The following is a 21,271-nucleotide window of genomic DNA, read 5'->3' as shown; positions in this document are numbered from 1 at the left end:
GAAGCCCACGTAGCTGCCTGACAAATGTCCCGCAAGGGAACGCTGCTTCCCAGAGCAGTAGTGGCTGCCGTCGCCCTGGTAGAATGGGCTTGCAGCCCCACCGTAGGCTCCTTTTTAGACAAGGAATAACAAGCCTTTATGCACAGAACAACCCACCGAGAAATGGTCCATTTGTGCACAGCATGGCCTTTCTTAGCGCGCATGTAGCCAACAAAGAGCTGGTCATCCACCCGGAACTGTTGTGTGCGGCTCAGATAGAAAGAGAGCGCACGTTTTGGGTCCAGACGATGGAGCCTCTCTTCCTCTTTAGAAGGATGCGGAGGCGGAAAGAAGGTGGGCAAGGTGATGGTCTGTTCGATGTGAAAGGCAGTGCCCACCTTTGGCAAAAAGGAAGAAAGAGTCCTCAGAACAACTTTGTCCGGATAGACAGAAAGGAAAGGCAGGGGACTAGCCCGGTTGGTTGCTTTGCACCGCCATGCATGGCTGCGTGACAGTGGTTTCTCAGACAATGTTCGGATGCTCTGCGAGATCTGCCCTTCAATGGTGTGGACCTTTTTGACCTTTACGCTGATTCAGCGGTCTCCCGCCTCATATCTGATCTACAGTGAATTTCTGGCCATTAGGCCTAGTTTTCCGACCATGTGGTCTTCTGCATAGGCAATGTTGTCTTGTTTGTTTTCAGTCCTGGGTTTTTAACATAGTACCCAGATGGTGTGGGCGGTTGTTTTTCCCTCTTTGACTATGTTCAGTACAGCCAATCAGCTGGTTCTGCCTTATTTTCAGTCCTCTGACTGTCACCTTATCCCAAGGGGACACCCCTCGCAGGGGTTAAGACTTGCCCTATGTGGGGTATTTGCTGGCTATTATATAGCTGCCTTCCTACAAGGAAGGCTTGGTACGCTCCTACGGAGTCTTCCTCACAGAGGTTCTGTACTCTCCTTCTGCTGTTATGCGACCCACACATTGGCTTTGCACTATTGTACTTTCGGTTACAGTTGGGGTCGATGGTTGTCCGAAGTACTTCGAAGCCTCAGTAGGGGTTCCCTACTGTAAGGCTCAGCCTCGCCTGACTTTTTCAGTGGCGTTTTTTTTTTAGCTTCGATGTGTTCCTCTTTCTCTATGTGGCTGCTCTTTTTTTCGCCAGCCAATGTCTCTTGGGACCCCCTGTTCTGTTCTGTTCGGGGACAGTTTTTCTGTGGCTGACGCCCTGCCATCATATGGTGTAAGGGTGCGGATGCTGCATGGCACAACTTTTTACTGTTGCGCGTAGTGTGGAGGCACCCTGGTATGTTCGCGATCCTATGGTGCCTGTGTTCTTCTTTCGCATCTGCGGTAACTGGTTCTATCCTCCACTCTCCGGGATCGGGTAGTGCTTTCTCGTACTTTACCTCTCTCTGGGCTTCTCTATAAGCGGTAGCATCTTCGCCACGTACGTCTATGCTGTACAGTGTCTTGTGCCCTCATTTTCTAAGCACTTCCTAACGCTGCCTTCTGCGCAAGTGTTTTCTACGCTTCTGAGATGGGTTCCTGCTGTAACACTCTCAGGGTGAGTGTTCTCTTCAGGATACTCGCTTTCTTGTCCGTACATCCTTACGCCATTATGTTGGTCCTGCCTGTTTCCACTTTTGTGTCCAGTTCCATCTCCTCATCTGTCTAGCGGGGACAGTGGCTCCTCCCAGACGGGTGGCTGATGTCGCTTATGGATCTGGCCATTATCCTGTCCAACTCTGCTTCCACATGACTGTTGGTGCTTATGGTGTACCCTTGTCTTGTTTTATGTGACACATCCCATTTAGATGTGTATCTTTCTTAATATATATCTGCTCTGTGCTCTTCCCACAACGGTGTCGTGCAGGCAACGTTCTTTGCTGCAGTGTCCGTGGTTTTCGCCCCGGTCTGCACATGGTGCGAGCTCTTGTGTATGTGTCTGGCTTGCCGGAGGCTCCTTTTTGCCGGTTGCCTACCTGGTGATGCATGCTTCACATCAGGGCTGCTCACGCTGCCCTACAGGGGGATTTACCTACACTTGGTGTGGTTCTGGCATCCACACTGTATGCGTCTGTGTATTCCTGTCTTCCACATGACTACCAGTTTTACTGTGGTTCTGTTCTGGGTGCTTCTGCTTCTTGCCGTCCGCCCTCTAACATGTCTTTGTGAAAGAGCAACTGCGTACTGGAGGGTCTTGTGTTCTAGTAATGCCGCCACTTTCTGACCATGGGTTGGCATCCAGTCACTGCTGCTCCGCGTATCTTAGCAGCTGCAGGTTCGGCACAACTTTTTTCCACTCTTGTGCACACTCGACCGGTATGCGCAGACTCTGTCATACTGTTTTGTTCTCAGGGTCTTGCTTCTGGTTGACACATCTGCTCCTGCGGATCCTTTGGACCTAGGTTCAGTTCATCTTCTTACAAAGCCATGCACTCTCACTTCCGCACCAACATTTCTGGCTTTGTGCTTCTTTATCTCACCCCGGTATACATACAGCGGTTTTTGAGCTGTTCTTTAACGGTTCGTGGTGCCTATGACTCCCATTGTTTCCGCTCTTTTCAGAGCTTCATGGTCTGGTGTTGGCTGCGCTGGCATTGCTGTCTCCACTGTGTTTCATCACTTTGTTGACGGCTAAGTTCTTCTGGAACTTGGTGAGGTTCGCTCGCAGACCCGCCTCCTCTATGGGTATGGCTTTGGTATCTATTCTAAGTTAAGGAATCTGCAACTAGATGTCTCCATCAGATGGACAAGTTACTTACCTTCGGTAACGATGTATCTGGTAGGGACACAGTCTAGCCGCAGATTCCTTAACGCCCGCCCATCCTCCCTGTTCTGCGAGGACTTTTTCAGCATGGGTTTCCCGCATTCACCTTCCTTTGGGTGGCTTTGTCTTCCTGCAGGGTGACATTTTCACTTCTCGCCTAGGCGGGGTGCTTATTCTGTTTTACTTGCTCTGCTCCACCCATTCTCGTGATTGGGTGGTATGTTCATATGTCCTTTTACATCCCTACGCCCTGGGTCGTCCAGTGTGAGGTAGGTTCATTTTCACTCCCCCTTTTTTCCATTGGCCTTGGGGACTCTCCCTCCCCTGCAGTCCATTGATTTCAAATCCACTGGCTCTGCCTCCGTTTATAACTCTCTTACAGGGGATACAACGTCCCTTTCTAATATTGACTTCTGGTGGATTGTCAATGCTCCTGTGTTCTGGACTTGTTGCCCTTCACAGTTATGTGTTATGGTTGCAGACTTCCGGTTGTCTGTCCTGATGTTTTTTCACATCTTTTTCTGCCTCATGGGAGGGTGTACCCTCTGCTTTTGTGGGGTTGCTTCTCAGAGCGGTGCTCTGCTTTTTCCTTCATTATTTTGAAGTATACCGTGCTTGGCACTGTTTTTTATGGTGCTGTTTTTCACCATTCACTTTCTATCTTTTTCAACTTTTTCGCACACTGTTCCCATACTCTCACAGTTTTTGGTGGTGGCTCCGCATTGTGGCGTGGAAAAATTTCTCCGGCGAAAACTGACGTCAGCGGGCATGGAGGGGCTTATATGGCTCCACTGATGTCATTTCCGTGGACGACGTCAGGGTGGAGCCGCGCGGCGCCGTCCCCGGCGCGCAGAGGTGCTGCTGCGGAAGGTTTTCCGAATCCAGTCTGACGCCTGGGGATATTCTAAGTTAAGAAATCTGTTGCTAGATGTCTCTATCAGATACAAGCTCCAACTAGTGCAAAATGCAGTAGCCAGACTGCTGACTGGGACACGAAAGTTTGTTTCTGTCAAAAAAGAAATAAAAAGACAACATTGGCTTCCAGTGAAACAACAGGTTCATTTCTTTTTTTTTTTGGTAAATTTTTATTGTTGCATTGCAGTATACATTGAGATACGTATCGACATTTAGTATTGTGGCTTCAACATTCAGCCATAATCAACCAAGAATGCAATTTACATTTTCTGTTTTTTTTATAACTAGTAACTAAAAAACGTCACTGATTGGATATTTGGCATCAGTTCTGACAATCAGCAGTACATTGTACAGTAGCTAAGCAGTAGTATAAGCTGCACGTTCTATGAGTTTTGTGAACTGTAGCCCCGCCCGGTGAACATATATTGTTGTAGTCTACCCATTCTCTTTACCCTACCTTCCCCCCCTCAACCCTGGTCCTCATCGTCATCCTCTCCCGAGCTATCCATGTCGTTTTCCTCTGGCAGAGGCTCGCATAAATCCCCCCTATAGGTATTCCAGGGTAGCCATATTTTTTCCATTTGCGTGGGTTAGATCTTTGTTTATACACCGCCCTCTCCGTCACCATAGTTATGTCCATGTTCTTACACCATTGGGCCAGGGTAGGTGTTTCCACTGCCCCCCACTTTTGCGCTATGTCGCGTTTCGCTAACATCATACCGATCCCTACCCATTGCCTCCCAGATGTCGATAAATAATTAGGGCCCCATATATTGAGTAGGCAAAGCCTGGGTTCAGGTGTAATGGTTAGTTGTAGAGTTTGAGCCATAGTGCGTGTTATTCTCCGCCAGTATATCATGATTGTAGGGCATTCCGAAAGTGTGTGGAACAGAGTTCCTTGTGCTCCGCATTGGCGCAGGCAGTGCGGATGTTCGGCTCTATGTATTTTGTGCAGCATAGTACGTGTATAGTAGACTCGATGCAGTATCTTAAACTGCACCAGTCTAAATCTTGCTGATATTCCGGCCTCCCTGGGGGACGCCAGTGCGGCATTCCAACAATCTTCATCTAATTCCCCAAGCTCTTCCTCCCATGTGTCTTTTAGTTTCTGCAGTGGGTCTGGCAGGTTGTTTATTAATTTACGATAAGTGAGAGAAGTAGCCTTATTTTCCATGTAGTCTGTCAGTAGTCGGTCCTCTAGGGGAGCCGACTCTGGGACCGTGGTATCAGGTTCTAATGCTGTCATTAACGCATGCCGGATCTGTATGTAGCGATATGTTTCAGTTACCCTCATGTCGTATTGTTCCCTGAGTGTTTCAAATGGTACCACTCCTCCTCCCGCCCATAGGTCCCCAACCGTTGAGATCCCAATGGTGTCCCATTGGTCAAATCCCTTGCTGTGTCTTAGATTGCCCAAGGCTTTGGAGTCCCATAACGGTGTCATGCGTGTGATCACACCCTCCCATTTCAGTCGTGTCTGGGCTTTATGCCACAGTGTCACAGTGTGCCTAGTGGGCCCTACCAGTTTCCTAAGTAGCCCTTTGTTATAGAGTGGGGCCAGAAGGGTGGCAGTTCCTAGTTGCTTCCTATCCGCTATCAACGCCGGGTCATCTTGTGGGCCGTGTAACCATCGGTTAATTACCTTAAGTTGAGCTGCCCAGTAGTACAGTTCCAGGTTTGGGAGGGCTATCCCTCCACTGTACCAGTCCCTGATCAATTTCAAATGCGCCACTCTCGCTGGTTTGTTTCCCCACAGCAGGCCCGATAGTTGATTAGAGACTTGTCTGAAGAACTGTGCCGGGACTAACGCCGGTGTATTTTCCAGGACATAGAGGAAACGGGGCAGCGCCATCATCTTGAATAGCGCTGCCCTGCCCAATAACGTCAAGGGGAGGGTGCTCCAATGTCGCACGTCTGATTTCAATCGTTCGAGCAGTGGTCGAAGATTCAGGTTCCGGAATGTATCATGATCTCGTGTAACATGGATCCCTAGATATCTGAAGGATTCTTCCTCCAGTAGTAGTGGACAGCTTGTGCTCAGATCCGGTGTCGTGCCACTTAGCATGTAGAGTACTGATTTCGTCCAGTTTATTTTATAGCCCGACGCTGTCCCATGCTTCTCGCACAGTGCTAGTAGTGCCGGTATACTTACCGGTAAGTCCATCAAGTAGATTAGCATGTCATCCGCATACAATGACACCCTGTCTTCCCATCCGTCTCCCCATTGCACTCCTCTTAGCAATCGGGTAGTCCTAATGACAGTAGCCAGAGGTTCTAGGACCAGGCCAAAAAGTAACGGCGAGAGCGGGCAGCCTTGTCTCGTACCCCTCTTCAACGATATTTCTCTGGAGAGACGGCCATTTGCCATTACTCGCGCTATCGGGTCTTGGTATAATAGTTTGATCCATGCTATAAATTTCGGGCCAAAGCCCATATGTTCCAGCACCGCAAACAGGTAGCGCCATTCTACCAGATCAAACGCCATCTTGGCGTCAAGTGAGAGGATCGCCGCCGGTTCCGTCAACAGCGGCGCCCGTGCCATCACCCCATGCAGCCGCCTTAGGTTCATCGCCGTGCTTCTATGCGGCATAAATCCTGACTGATCAGGATGGATTAGATGCCCCAGATGTGGCATCAGCCGATTGGCCAATATTTTTGCCAAGATTTTATTCTCGGCGTTTAATAGAGAAATCGGGCGGTATGAACCGCAATCCTCAGGTGGCTTGCCGGGTTTTGGAATTGTTACTATAGTTGCCGCTCGTTGGTCAGGCGGTAGTTGTCCCCGTTCTAGACTGTCTTGAAACATATTGAGTAGGGGCGTGGAGAGCGTTTCAGACATTGTTTAGTACCATTCTATCGGGTATCCCGTTGGGACCCAAAGCCTTTCCCGAGTGCAGGGCAGTTATAGCCATTTGAAGCTCCTCACTGGTCAAATCCCCTTCCAGTTCATCTATGTTGGCTTGTGATAGAGTGCGGGTGGGTATCCCCACGAGAGATGTCTCCGCCATCTCCTGGGTAACCTCGGTGTCGGGGGTGTAAACTGCCTGGAAATGGTCAGCCAGAAGTTCGACTATCATAGAAGGGTGGGTTTGCAATATACCCTCGCGATCTTTCAGATGTAATATGGCCCTTTGTCCGTCTCTTTTCCTGTCTAACCAGGCAAGGAGTCTGCCGGCTTTGTCGCCCACATCGTATATCCTTTGTTTTGTGATCGTTAAACTATCTAACACCCTGCTGCGTAGATGATCAGTGTGTCGCTGTTGACATAATTGTAGTGTGTGTCGTGTTTCCGCGGTCGGGTTAGTCTCATGGTCAGTATTGGCTGTGTCCAATTCATTTTCTAGGTCCACAAGTTCTTGCTTTTGTGTACGTTTATGACTCGCTATCATAGATATGGCCTGTCCCCGAAGGACCGTTTTATAGGCCTCCCATAGGGTGGTGGGAGACTCCACTGATCCCTCGTTTTCGGTAAAATATGACTTTGTACCCTCCCTCAGCTTTTTGGTTATCAGAGGTACTTTAAGGTATCCAGGGTAGATCGGGAAAACGCGTGTTCTGGTCCGCTCAGGGTTAGAGACAATTAGTGTTAATGGTGAGTGGTCTGAAACTCCCCTAGGTCTAATTTGCACGTCAGTAATAGTGAGGAGGCCGTGTCCCAGTGTTAGGAGATAGTCAATCCGTGACAGACTGTCATGGACTGCCGAGTGATATGTATATTGTTGAGTCTCTGGATGAAAGTGCCTCCAAAGGTCCACCAATCCTTGTGCCTCCAGGAAGCCATGCTGGCGGGAAGACCCAAGGTCGTGTGTTCGCACCGGAAATCTATCACGTGTATTATGTACCACTGCGTTAAAGTCCCCTCCCAAGACTAGATCACCCTCAGGCAGTTCCAACAGAAATTTTCCTAAATCAGGGAGTGCAACTGCGTGCAGTGCCGGTGGAATATAGACCGAGACTACATTCAATGGCCTTCCTTCCCATTGACCGTGTGCGGCTGCAAAACGGCCCTGCGTGTCCGTTTTCGTGGATTGAACGATGAATCCCGAGGAGCGGTGCATGAGGATTCCCGTGCCTCGGGACCCCCTAGTGAACTCTGCATGAGTGACCATACTGTAACCTTTCCTGTCTAGGGCCCGTGTGGCCGTGCCCGTTAGGTGTGTTTCCTGCAATAGGACCAAGGCTGGATTAAAGCGTCTTATACTCTGCAGTACTAGCCCCCGTTTGACTTTGTCCCCTAATCCTCGTACGTTCCATGACATAATACCTAACTGCGACAGCCGCCTCCTTCCCGTGTCCACCCTCTCAGTATCACCTTGAGTTAATCCCGCCATAGAGTCTGTTCGTGAGTTTAGTACCGCAGTGTTCAGGTGGAGCTAGACCGTGCTGCCTGATACCTGCCAAGCGATATGTATATGCCACGTAGTTCCAATCTTTATCAGTGTGATCATCCTGAAAATGGAAAACCTCCCCCCCCCCAACTTCCCCCCTCCCTGCCCCCCTGCTCAACGGACTCAAAACTGCACGCCCCCCCAACTTAGCAGAGTGCTTGTACCCTTCCCCAAACATAGTACTTGCACGCTGGGGTGAAGGACCCTCCGTAGTCAGCGACCCCTTTCCTCAGTTCCGGAGGCCCTTCGCCCAGTGTCCACGGCGGCACGCCCGGCCAGCGTAGCATGTGATCTGTAACTGTGTTTGTGAGACTTCTTTATTCTTCCGTATTTTCCGTTTCCGGAATGTCGTGCAGAGGTGAGTGGTGGTCTTTTTCTCCCCCGGATGCTTGGGAACTCGGACGGGAGTCATCGTTGCTGTGTACGGTCGTCCTGTTAGAACGGCGCGGGCGGGTCGTTGATCTCCACCCCTCTAGCCATTCTTGTGCTGTTTCTGGAGAGTCAAAGAACCATGTTTTATTGTCCGCTACAATCCTGAGTTTAGCTGGGAATAGCATTGAGTAGGGAATTTCCCTGGCCCTAAGTTCTTTCTTTACTTCAAAAAAGGTTCTTCTTCTTCGTGCCACTTCCGCTGTATAATCCGGAAAAAACGCCAACGTAGTGTTATGGATTCGGACCGGTGGGGAGTTCCTAGCCGCCTGTAGGATCGCATCCCTGTCTCTGAAGTTGAAGAGGCGAGCTATGATCGGTCTTGGGTTAGCTCCCTGTTTCGGGGGGCCTCCGGGAACCCGGTGTGCTCTTTCTACTGTGAAAAAGGTCGAGAGTCCTTTCGGTCGCAGGCGTTGTTGGATGAGTTCCTCTACGTACAAATCCATAGCTCTCGTGCCCTCCGATTCCAGAACCCCGATGATACGTATGTTGTTCCGTCTTGTGCGCCCTTCTTGATCATCCAGTTTGTCGCGTAGGGCCTTGTTCTCCTTCGTGACCCGTTCCATGCTCGTTTGTAGTTCCGCGACATCCTCCACCAATGACTTGGTCACTACTTCCATCGATTGCACTTTCTCTGACATCTTATGGAAGTCCGCTCTTATGAGTGTGATTTCTGACGATATTGATCCCACCGTCATCTGTACCTGGGCGAGGGCCTTCATTACATCATCTATGGTCGCCTTCTTGGTGCCCGCTGTCTCCATCGTCTTGCCTGGTGATGGTTTGGGATCTTGTGAGGAGGATGGAACTTTGTCATAGGCATATTTTTCCAGTCGGGCCTGTGCGGCTCCGCCTTTTGTGCCTTTGCCAGCCATCTCGGTGCTTATCTTCGATGTGGTGTGAACGGGTATATTTTCCCCTCCTTGCGCAGGGCCTCTGGTGGTGTGGGGTCCAAAGGGGTGGTACCCCCGTGTCTACCCCTGGAGACGTGTGGGTCAAAGTCGTGGTATTGCTGCTTTATTGAACCAGCTGGGTGTGTGATCTTCGCTCCTCACTGCTTGCTGGTATGATGGGGGGGGTAGACTGCGGGTATCAAATTGAGCACGTTTTGAGGCCCATTGCGTCACCCCAGCCTCAGTCTCTCCGTTGCAGGCATTCAGAGTCGGCACCTACTTTTCTGTTCCCCAGTGGTTGGCGTTGTCGGAGGCACGAGCTGTGGGGGTGCTAGTGTCTCAGCGGTGAAGCCCTCACGCAGCCACCCAGACGTCTTCTGTCGTGCCGCACAAATCGCGTCCCTATTGTGCTCCACCGTCCCCGACGGGACACGGGGCTTCGTGGTTCCGGGTCCGCACCCAGGAGACAGTGCGTTACTTGTGTCGAATGAGGTGCGTCAAGCGCCGGTTGATCGTGCCAGTGTTAGCGCCGTTGTCGTCCGATAGACGCTCCCGCAGTACTCCCCTCCCCCACCGGGGAGTCCGCTGCCCACGTAGTGGCTTTGTGTTCCTGGGGGCGGCGGAGGACCACCGCGGCCCACGCCGCTTGCTGTATATTCAAGTCACAAATGGGGGTGGGGTCGCACACTACTCACACACCGGCGGTGTCGCCCCTCAGGACTCTGGTCAATGTAGTAAAGTGTTCGCGATGCATCATCTTTCGATCTTCTGCTATCTTCGCTGTCTTCGCCATCCCTGGACACGTGTTTCGGGGTATTACCCCTCATCAGCAGGGATAGGCTGTGTACTGGGGTTGCCGATGGCTGCCAATATCTGCCAGGTATAGTACCACTCAGGCGCGTAGGTGCGGGATCCCAGGCTCGTCAGCCCGCTGCTCAAGGGAGCTTTAAAGTTACAAATGGGGGTGGGGTCGCACACTACTCACACACCGGCGGTGTCGCCCCTAAGGACTCTGGTCAATGTAGTAAAGTGTTCGCGATGCATCATCTTTCGATCTTCTGCTATCTTCGCTGTCTTCGCCATCCCTGGACACGTGTTTCGGGGTATTACCCCTCATCAGCAGGGATAGGCTGTGTACTGGGGTTGCCGATGGCTGCCAATATCTGCCAGGTATAGTACCACTCAGGCGCGTAGGTGCGGGATCCCAGGCTCGTCAGCCCGCTGCTCAAGGGAGCTTTAAAGTTACAGCGGGCTGACGAGCCTGGGATCCCGCACCTACGCGCCTGAGTGGTACTATACCTGGCAGATATTGGCAGCCATCGGCAACCCCAGTACACGGCCTATCCCTGCTGATGAGGGGTAATACCCCGAAACACGTGTCCAGGGATGGCGAAGACAGCGAAGATAGCAGAAGATCGAAAGATGATGCATCGCGAACACTTTACTACATTGACCAGAGTCCTTAGGGGCGACACCGCCGGTGTGTGAGTAGTGTGCGACCCCACCCCCATTTGTAACTTTAAAGCTCCCTTGAGCAGCGGGCTGACGAGCCTGGGATCCCGCACCTACGCGCCTGAGTGGTACTATACCTGGCAGATATTGGCAGCCATCGGCAACCCCAGTACACGGCCTATCCCTGCTGATGAGGGGTAATACCCCGAAACACGTGTCCAGGGATGGCGAAGACAGCGAAGATAGCAGAAGATCGAAAGATGATGCATCGCGAACACTTTACTACATTGACCAGAGTCCTTAGGGGCGACACCGCCGGTGTGTGAGTAGTGTGCGACCCCACCCCCATTTGTAACTTTAAAGCTCCCTTGAGCAGCGGGCTGACGAGCCTGGGATCCCGCACCTACGCGCCTGAGTGGTACTATACCTGGCAGATATTGGCAGCCATCGGCAACCCCAGTACACGGCCTATCCCTGCTGATGAGGGGTAATACCCCGAAACACGTGTCCAGGGATGGCGAAGACAGCGAAGATTGCAGAAGATCGAAAGATGATGCATCGCGAACACTTTACTACATTGACCAGAGTCCTTAGGGGCGACACCGCCGGTGTGTGAGTAGTGTGCGACCCCACCCCCATTTGTAACTTTAAAGCTCCCTTGAGCAGCGGGCTGACGAGCCTGGGATCCCGCACCTACGCGCCTGAGTGGTACTATACCTGGCAGATATTGGCAGCCATCGGCAACCCCAGTACACGGCCTATCCCTGCTGATGAGGGGTAATACCCCGAAACACGTGTCCAGGGATGGCGAAGACAGCGAAGATAGCAGAAGATCGAAAGATGATGCATCGCGAACACTTTACTACATTGACCAGAGTCCTTAGGGGCGACACCGCCGGTGTGTGAGTAGTGTGCGACCCCACCCCTATTTGTAACTTTAAAGCTCCCTTGAGCAGCGGGCTGACGAGCCTGGGATCCCGCACCTACGCGCCTGAGTGGTACTATACCTGGCAGATATTGGCAGCCATCGGCAACCCCAGTACACGGCCTATCCCTGCTGATGAGGGGTAATACCCCGAAACACGTGTCCAGGGATGGCGAAGGCAGCGAAGATAGCAGAAGATCGAAAGATGATGCATCGCGAACACTTTACTACATTGACCAGAGTCCTTAGGGGCGACACCGCCGGTGTGTGAGTAGTGTGCGACCCCACCCCCATTTGTAACTTTAAAGCTCCCTTGAGCAGCGGGCTGACGAGCCTGGGATCCCGCACCTACGCGCCTGAGTGGTACTATACCTGGCAGATATTGGCAGCCATCGGCAACCCCAGTACACGGCCTATCCCTGCTGATGAGGGGTAATACCCCGAAACACGTGTCCAGGGATGGCGAAGACAGCGAAGATAGCAGAAGATCGAAAGATGATGCATCGCGAACACTTTACTACATTGACCAGAGTCCTTAGGGGCGACACCGCCGGTGTGTGAGTAGTGTGCGACCCCACCCCCATTTGTAACTTTAAAGCTCCCTTGAGCAGCGGGCTGACGAGCCTGGGATCCCGCACCTACGCGCCTGAGTGGTACTATACCTGGCAGATATTGGCAGCCATCGGCAACCCCAGTACACGGCCTATCCCTGCTGATGAGGGGTAATACCCCGAAACACGTGTCCAGGGATGGCGAAGACAGCGAAGATAGCAGAAGATCGAAAGATGATGCATCGCGAACACTTTACTACATTGACCAGAGTCCTTAGGGGCGACACCGCCGGTGTGTGAGTAGTGTGCGACCCCACCCCCATTTGTAACTTTAAAGCTCCCTTGAGCAGCGGGCTGACGAGCCTGGGATCCCGCACCTACGCGCCTGAGTGGTACTATACCTGGCAGATATTGGCAGCCGTCGGCAACCCCAGTACACGGCCTATCCCTGCTGATGAGGGGTAATACCCCGAAACACGTGTCCAGGGATGGCGAAGACAGCGAAGATAGCAGAAGATCGAAAGATGATGCATCGCGAACACTTTACTACATTGACCAGAGTCCTTAGGGGCGACACCGCCGGTGTGTGAGTAGTGTGCGACCCCACCCCCATTTGTAACTTTAAAGCTCCCTTGAGCAGCGGGCTGACGAGCCTGGGATCCCGCACCTACGCGCCTGAGTGGTACTATACCTGGCAGATATTGGCAGCCATCGGCAACCCCAGTACACGGCCTATCCCTGCTGATGAGGGGTAATACCCCGAAACACGTGTCCAGGGATGGCGAAGACAGCGAAGATTGCAGAAGATCGAAAGATGATGCATCGCGAACACTTTACTACATTGACCAGAGTCCTTAGGGGCGACACCGCCGGTGTGTGAGTAGTGTGCGACCCCACCCCCATTTGTAACTTTAAAGCTCCCTTGAGCAGCGGGCTGACGAGCCTGGGATCCCGCACCTACGCGCCTGAGTGGTACTATACCTGGCAGATATTGGCAGCCATCGGCAACCCCAGTACACGGCCTATCCCTGCTGATGAGGGGTAATACCCCGAAACACGTGTCCAGGGATGGCGAAGACAGCGAAGATAGCAGAAGATCGAAAGATGATGCATCGCGAACACTTTACTACATTGACCAGAGTCCTTAGGGGCGACACCGCCGGTGTGTGAGTAGTGTGCGACCCCACCCCTATTTGTAACTTTAAAGCTCCCTTGAGCAGCGGGCTGACGAGCCTGGGATCCCGCACCTACGCGCCTGAGTGGTACTATACCTGGCAGATATTGGCAGCCATCGGCAACCCCAGTACACGGCCTATCCCTGCTGATGAGGGGTAATACCCCGAAACACGTGTCCAGGGATGGCGAAGGCAGCGAAGATAGCAGAAGATCGAAAGATGATGCATCGCGAACACTTTACTACATTGACCAGAGTCCTTAGGGGCGACACCGCCGGTGTGTGAGTAGTGTGCGACCCCACCCCCATTTGTAACTTTAAAGCTCCCTTGAGCAGCGGGCTGACGAGCCTGGGATCCCGCACCTACGCGCCTGAGTGGTACTATACCTGGCAGATATTGGCAGCCATCGGCAACCCCAGTACACGGCCTATCCCTGCTGATGAGGGGTAATACCCCGAAACACGTGTCCAGGGATGGCGAAGACAGCGAAGATAGCAGAAGATCGAAAGATGATGCATCGCGAACACTTTACTACATTGACCAGAGTCCTTAGGGGCGACACCGCCGGTGTGTGAGTAGTGTGCGACCCCACCCCCATTTGTAACTTTAAAGCTCCCTTGAGCAGCGGGCTGACGAGCCTGGGATCCCGCACCTACGCGCCTGAGTGGTACTATACCTGGCAGATATTGGCAGCCATCGGCAACCCCAGTACACGGCCTATCCCTGCTGATGAGGGGTAATACCCCGAAACACGTGTCCAGGGATGGCGAAGACAGCGAAGATAGCAGAAGATCGAAAGATGATGCATCGCGAACACTTTACTACATTGACCAGAGTCCTTAGGGGCGACACCGCCGGTGTGTGAGTAGTGTGCGACCCCACCCCCATTTGTAACTTTAAAGCTCCCTTGAGCAGCGGGCTGACGAGCCTGGGATCCCGCACCTACGCGCCTGAGTGGTACTATACCTGGCAGATATTGGCAGCCGTCGGCAACCCCAGTACACGGCCTATCCCTGCTGATGAGGGGTAATACCCCGAAACACGTGTCCAGGGATGGCGAAGACAGCGAAGATAGCAGAAGATCGAAAGATGATGCATCGCGAACACTTTACTACATTGACCAGAGTCCTTAGGGGCGACACCGCCGGTGTGTGAGTAGTGTGCGACCCCACCCCCATTTGTAACTTTAAAGCTCCCTTGAGCAGCGGGCTGACGAGCCTGGGATCCCGCACCTACGCGCCTGAGTGGTACTATACCTGGCAGATATTGGCAGCCATCGGCAACCCCAGTACACGGCCTATCCCTGCTGATGAGGGGTAATACCCCGAAACACGTGTCCAGGGATGGCGAAGACAGCGAAGATAGCAGAAGATCGAAAGATGATGCATCGCGAACACTTTACTACATTGACCAGAGTCCTTAGGGGCGACACCGCCGGTGTGTGAGTAGTGTGCGACCCCACCCCCATTTGTAACTTTAAAGCTCCCTTGAGCAGCGGGCTGACGAGCCTGGGATCCCGCACCTACGCGCCTGAGTGGTACTATACCTGGCAGATATTGGCAGCCATCGGCAACCCCAGTACACGGCCTATCCCTGCTGATGAGGGGTAATACCCCGAAACACGTGTCCAGGGATGGCGAAGACAGCGAAGATAGCAGAAGATCGAAAGATGATGCATCGCGAACACTTTACTACATTGACCAGAGTCCTTAGGGGCGACACCGCCGGTGTGTGAGTAGTGTGCGACCCCACCCCCATTTGTAACTTTAAAGCTCCCTTGAGCAGCGGGCTGACGAGCCTGGGATCCCGCACCTACGCGCCTGAGTGGTACTATACCTGGCAGATATTGGCAGCCATCGGCAACCCCAGTACACGGCCTATCCCTGCTGATGAGGGGTAATACCCCGAAACACGTGTCCAGGGATGGCGAAGACAGCGAAGATAGCAGAAGATCGAAAGATGATGCATCGCGAACACTTTACTACATTGACCAGAGTCCTTAGGGGCGACACCACCGGTGTGTGAGTAGTGTGCGACCCCACCCCCATTTGTAACTTTAAAGCTCCCTTGAGCAGCGGGCTGACGAGCCTGGGATCCCGCACCTACGCGCCTGAGTGGTACTATACCTGGCAGATATTGGCAGCCATCGGCAACCCCAGTACACGGCCTATCCCTGCTGATGAGGGGTAATACCCCGAAACACGTGTCCAGGGATGGCGAAGACAGCGAAGATAGCAGAAGATCGAAAGATGATGCATCGCGAACACTTTACTACATTGACCAGAGTCCTTAGGGGCGACACCGCCGGTGTGTGAGTAGTGTGCGACCCCACCCCCATTTGTAACTTTAAAGCTCCCTTGAGCAGCGGGCTGACGAGCCTGGGATCCCGCACCTACGCGCCTGAGTGGTACTATACCTGGCAGATAGTGGCAGCCATCGGCAACCCCAGTACACGGCCTATCCCTGCTGATGAGGGGTAATACCCCGAAACACGTGTCCAGGGATGGCGAAGACAGCGAAGATAGCAGAAGATCGAAAGATGATGCATCGCGAACACTTTACTACATTGACCAGAGTCCTTAGGGGCGACACCGCCGGTGTGTGAGTAGTGTGCGACCCCACCCCCATTTGTAACTTTAAAGCTCCCTTGAGCAGCGGGCTGACGAGCCTGGGATCCCGCACCTACGCGCCTGAGTGGTACTATACCTGGCAGATATTGGCAGCCATCGGCAACCCCAGTACACGGCCTATCCCTGCTGATGAGGGGTAATACCCCGAAACACGTGTCCAGGGATGGCGAAGACAGCGAAGATAGCAGAAGATCGAAAGATGATGCATCGCGAACACTTTACTACATTGACCAGAGTCCTTAGGGGCGACACCGCCGGTGTGTGAGTAGTGTGCGACCCCACCCCCATTTGTAACTTTAAAGCTCCCTTGAGCAGCGGGCTGACGAGCCTGGGATCCCGCACCTACGCGCCTGAGTGGTACTATACCTGGCAGATATTGGCAGCCATCGGCAACCCCAGTACACGGCCTATCCCTGCTGATGAGGGGTAATACCCCGAAACACGTGTCCAGGGATGGCGAAGACAGCGAAGATAGCAGAAGATCGAAAGATGATGCATCGCGAACACTTTACTACATTGACCAGAGTCCTTAGGGGCGACACCGCCGGTGTGTGAATAGTGTGCGACCCCACCCCCATTTGTAACTTTAAAGCTCCCTTGAGCAGCGGGCTGACGAGCCTGGGATCCTGCACCTACGCGCCTGAGTGGTACTATACCTGGCAGATATTGGCAGCCATCGGCAACCCCAGTACACGGCCTATCCCTGCTGATGAGGGGTAATACCCCGAAACACGTGTCCAGGGATGGCGAAGACAGCGAAGATAGCAGAAGATCGAAAGATGATGCATCGCGAACACTTTACTACATTGACCAGAGTCCTTAGGGGCGACACCGCCGTTGTGTGAGTAGTGTGCGACCCCACCCCCATTTGTCTATTCAAGTCCTCGGCCTCACCCAGATAGGCACTCAGGGTAGTGTCTTTGGCTCCTGTGCCCGCCTGGGCGTCTGCGCCTCGATCGCCCGATCGGGGGAGTTATGTGCGCTTCGGGACCTCTTCGAGTCGGTACCTGCAGTTTCTTGCCCGCTACACCCGGGAAAGTCTGAACTGGAGCCGATCTCGCCTCTCCGTCTCCGTTATTTACTTAGTCCCGTCTCTGAGCGGGCACTTCCGGCGGCGTCTCTCCCTCTTCGATGGACTTCCGGTCCGACCTCCTCTGCAGTCGACTCCCCGGCTCCAGCAGTCACCAACGGCCCAGACTGGTCGCTCTTGGAACTGACTTTCTCACCGTCGGATTTCGAAGCCGCTGATCTCCGCTTGTGCCGCCCGGTCCTGGGCTACAGTACCCTTCCGGAGGTGACGAGTGTTGAACGGATTAGTGCTCGGATTTCTAGGGAGGCCGCTTCAACTACGGAGCTCACCTTCTACGCTGCCACCATTGTTGGCTGCTGGCCACGCCCCCACAACAGGTTCATTTCAAATCCTTGTGTACGGTTTTCAAGGCCCTTCACGGAATTGGCCCAGACTACTTGAAGCGGCATTTCCAATGGTACATCCCCAGAAGAGCTTTTCGCTCCGCTGAAGCAAAAGGGGGGGTTATAACTCTAGCTTAAAAAGCTAGCTGGGGTGGTAGAAACTTTGTCAAATGCACCGCTCTGGCATGAAATGAACTTCCTTCCAATCTCAGGAACGCCACAGAGCTGCTTACATTCAGGAAGGGGGAATGAAAGAGTATTGGTCTGTGAGTTCTTTTGGAGCAAAATAAATTCAGAATTTAACTATTATGTGTTGCATACATATACAACACCGGTATTTATAACTCTGTGGGGAGACACTATGTTCCATGAGTATATTTTCACCATATACAATGAATGTAAAACAGGAGCGCCAAAACAGATTCAAAGAAGACTCCAAGAAGAATTGCCGCACCCTCGAGAAAGCCTGGCGCCACACCCAGACCACAGACAACATGACCTCCCTCAAGCACGCCACCCGCAGGCACCACCAGCTGATCCGCACCACCAAGAAGACAGCATTCAAAGAACGACTGGACAACAGCGCCCACGACAGCAAGGAACTCTTCAGCATCGTCAAAGAGCTCTCCAACCCCAGCGCCGGAAACAACGATATCACTCCTTCGCAAGACCTCTGCGACTCACTCGCCTCGTTCTTCCATCGCAAGATCGCCGACATACACACCAGCTTCGGCGCACCAACCACGCAACCAACCATCGAACCAACGCCCCCCACCACCACCCTCTGCAACTGGACCCCGGTCAGCACCGAAGAAACCACCCGCACGATGAACACCATCCACTCCGGATCACCTACCGACCCTTGCCCCCACCACGTCTTCAACAAGGCCGACTCCATCATCGCACCCCATCTACGGGACATCATCAACACCTCCTTCCACACCGCCACCTTCCCGGAGAGCTGGAAGCACGCCGAGCTCAGCGCCCTCCTGAAGAAACCAACAGCGGACCCCACAGACCTCAAGAACTTCCGCCCCATCTCGCTCCTCCCTTTTCCTGCCAAAGTCATCGAGAAGACCGTCAACAGACAGCTCACCGCCTTCCTCGAGACGAATGGATCCCTTGACCCCTCGCAGTCCGGCTTCCGAGCCAACCACAGCACCGAGACCGCCCTGATCGCAGCCACCGATGACATCAGATCCCTGCTCGACAACGGGGAAACAGTAGCCCTCATCCTCCTGGACCTCTCCGCAGCGTTCGATACTGTCTGCCACCGCACCCGAGTACAGCGCCTCAGCAACATCGGAATCCAAGAAAAGGCACTGGAGTGGATTATCTCGTTCCTCGCCGGAAGAACCCAGAGAGTCCGCCTCCCCCCGTTCAGATCCGAGGCCACCGAAGTCATCTGCGGCGTACCACAAGGATCATCACTCAGCCCAACCCTCTTCAACGTCTACATGAGCCCTCTCGCAACCATCGCACGCCAACACAACCTCAACATCATCTTCTACGCCGACGACACGCAGCTGATCCTCTCCCTCACCAACGACCCTGCCACCGCCAGAACCAGCCTACGCGAAGGGATGAAAGACGTCGCCGAATGGATGAAAAACAGCCGCCTGAAACTGAACTCAGACAAGACGGAAGTCCTCATCCTGGGATCATCGCCCTCCGCCTGGGACGATTCCTGGTGGCCCCCTGTCCTGGGCTCCACTCCCAAGCCAATGGACCACGCACGCAACCTGGGCTTCATCCTGGACTCCGCCCTCTCGATGACCAGACAAGTCAACGCCATCTCCTCGTCGTGCTTCAGCGCGCTGCGCATGCTCTGCAAGATCTTCCGCTGGATCCCCACCGAGACCAGGAAGACGGTCACCCAGGCACTCGTCACCAGCCGACTGGACTACGGGAACACCCTCTACGCCGGAACCACAGCCAAACTACAGAAAAGACTCCAACGCATCCAGAACGCCTCCGCACGACTCATCCTGGACATCCCCCGACACAGCCACATCTCCGGCCACCTGAGAGACCTGCACTGGCTCCCCGTTAGCAAGAGGATCACGTTCAGGCTCCACACCCACGCACACAAGGCTCTCCACGACCTGGGCCCCAAGTACCTCAACGACCGCCTGACCTTCTACACGCCCACCCGCCAGCTACGATCGACCAGCCTCGCCCTCGCCGCCGTACCACGCATCCGCAGAGCCACCGCCGGAGGAAGATCCTTCTCCTACCTGGCAGCCAAGACCTGGAACTCCCTCCCCATCCACCTTCGTCTGACCCAGGACCATCTTTTCTTCAGGAAGCATCTCAAGACCTGGCTGTTCGTGCAGTAACGTTCCCCCCCCCCCCTCCCCCCCAGCGCCTTGAGACCCTTCCGGGTGAGTAGCGCGCTATACAAATGTCATGATTGATTGATTGAAATAAACTCTGATATTTTCAAAAACACACTGGTAAAACAGACCAGTACAAGGAGACCTGTCAAGTGAGAAACATTTTACAATACTTGTTATATACAATTTGTATGCCTAGCCTTGTCTGAACTCGGCAGCATGACAACCGCGAGGCACGCTGCGCCCTTCAATTAAGATTTCTGCTTGATTCGGGTTATACTAATCAGTTGGATGCCCTACTCCAGGGCTTTGTGGAGGACTTCAAAAGGCTCTATATAGGACTTCGACTTACTGGTTTCTTAGTAGAAGCTACTTCAACTAGGAGATAAAACCGGCCCAGTTTGAATGCTCAATATACCTGTGATGCCACAGCGGCACAAGGATTAGGTTGCTTTACCCCGTCCTGAAGAAGACTCGCAGCTGAGGTCCAAATCACCCTCATTGTGCTAGTCGAGTCGAAACGTTGACGCTCTACTTCCACAATTCCGGCAATTGGCTACCTGGAAGTGCTGACACGAAGGAGTGAGAGTAAATGCGCATACGGCAGTCGCCTGAGGATACAAAGTTTACGAGAAATCGAGAGTTGAGCTCCCTCCGTTTTACAAGTGGAGGTAGTGACGGGGGCTATACAAGTGATTAGGTTACGCTAAGGTCGAGCTTTACCATATTTTACCCCCCGGCGAGTGCCCTGAAAGAAAATCCCACATCTGTGAGCTAAAGATATTTGACGACTTTTGACGCGTCTGATTGAGTAGCATCATTACATTGATCCGATATGTCTTCAATGATAGATCCACACCTTTGATGTGTACAGCTCCACCTATTGACGTGGGCAATTATTTACCCACCGACCATGATAAACCAGTGTACCCCTGGGTCCTTTTCGTCCTGAAGAAGACCCCATTGTAAGGTTTGATTTGCACCTACTGTTGTAGTCTTGGGGTCGAAACGTCGACGGCTACTATCCTACACTAGCAGACGCCACCAGTATATTGCGTATTGATTATCAGCGTCAGATGCATGGTGTTATACTGAATGTTCGGATATTAGTTATCCTATCTATTGGCTCAGGGATCTGAAGCCAGTTATATTTTTGAACTGCAAATTGTGAATATATTATAATTGCACCTTGACCCACTTTGCACACTCCCGCCCTTACACTAACACTCCATTTCCACCTTATCTCCCCTTCTACTCTGGGGCACTGTGATGACATTGTTATTATTGCTTACAATGTATTTTGAAAGAAAAGCCCATTGTGATTAAATAACAGTGTGCCTTATCTATTGTAATGTGTTTTTGATTCAGTGAAAGTAATAATTGTATGTTTACTTATTATTTGTTCACGTGGA

This window comes from Lissotriton helveticus, chromosome 3_1 (assembly GCF_964261635.1).
Source record: "Lissotriton helveticus chromosome 3_1, aLisHel1.1, whole genome shotgun sequence".
Classification (NCBI taxonomy): domain Eukaryota; kingdom Metazoa; phylum Chordata; class Amphibia; order Caudata; family Salamandridae; genus Lissotriton; species Lissotriton helveticus.
The sequence above is the reverse complement of the archived record's forward strand: the minus strand, read 5'-3'. Positions refer to the sequence as shown.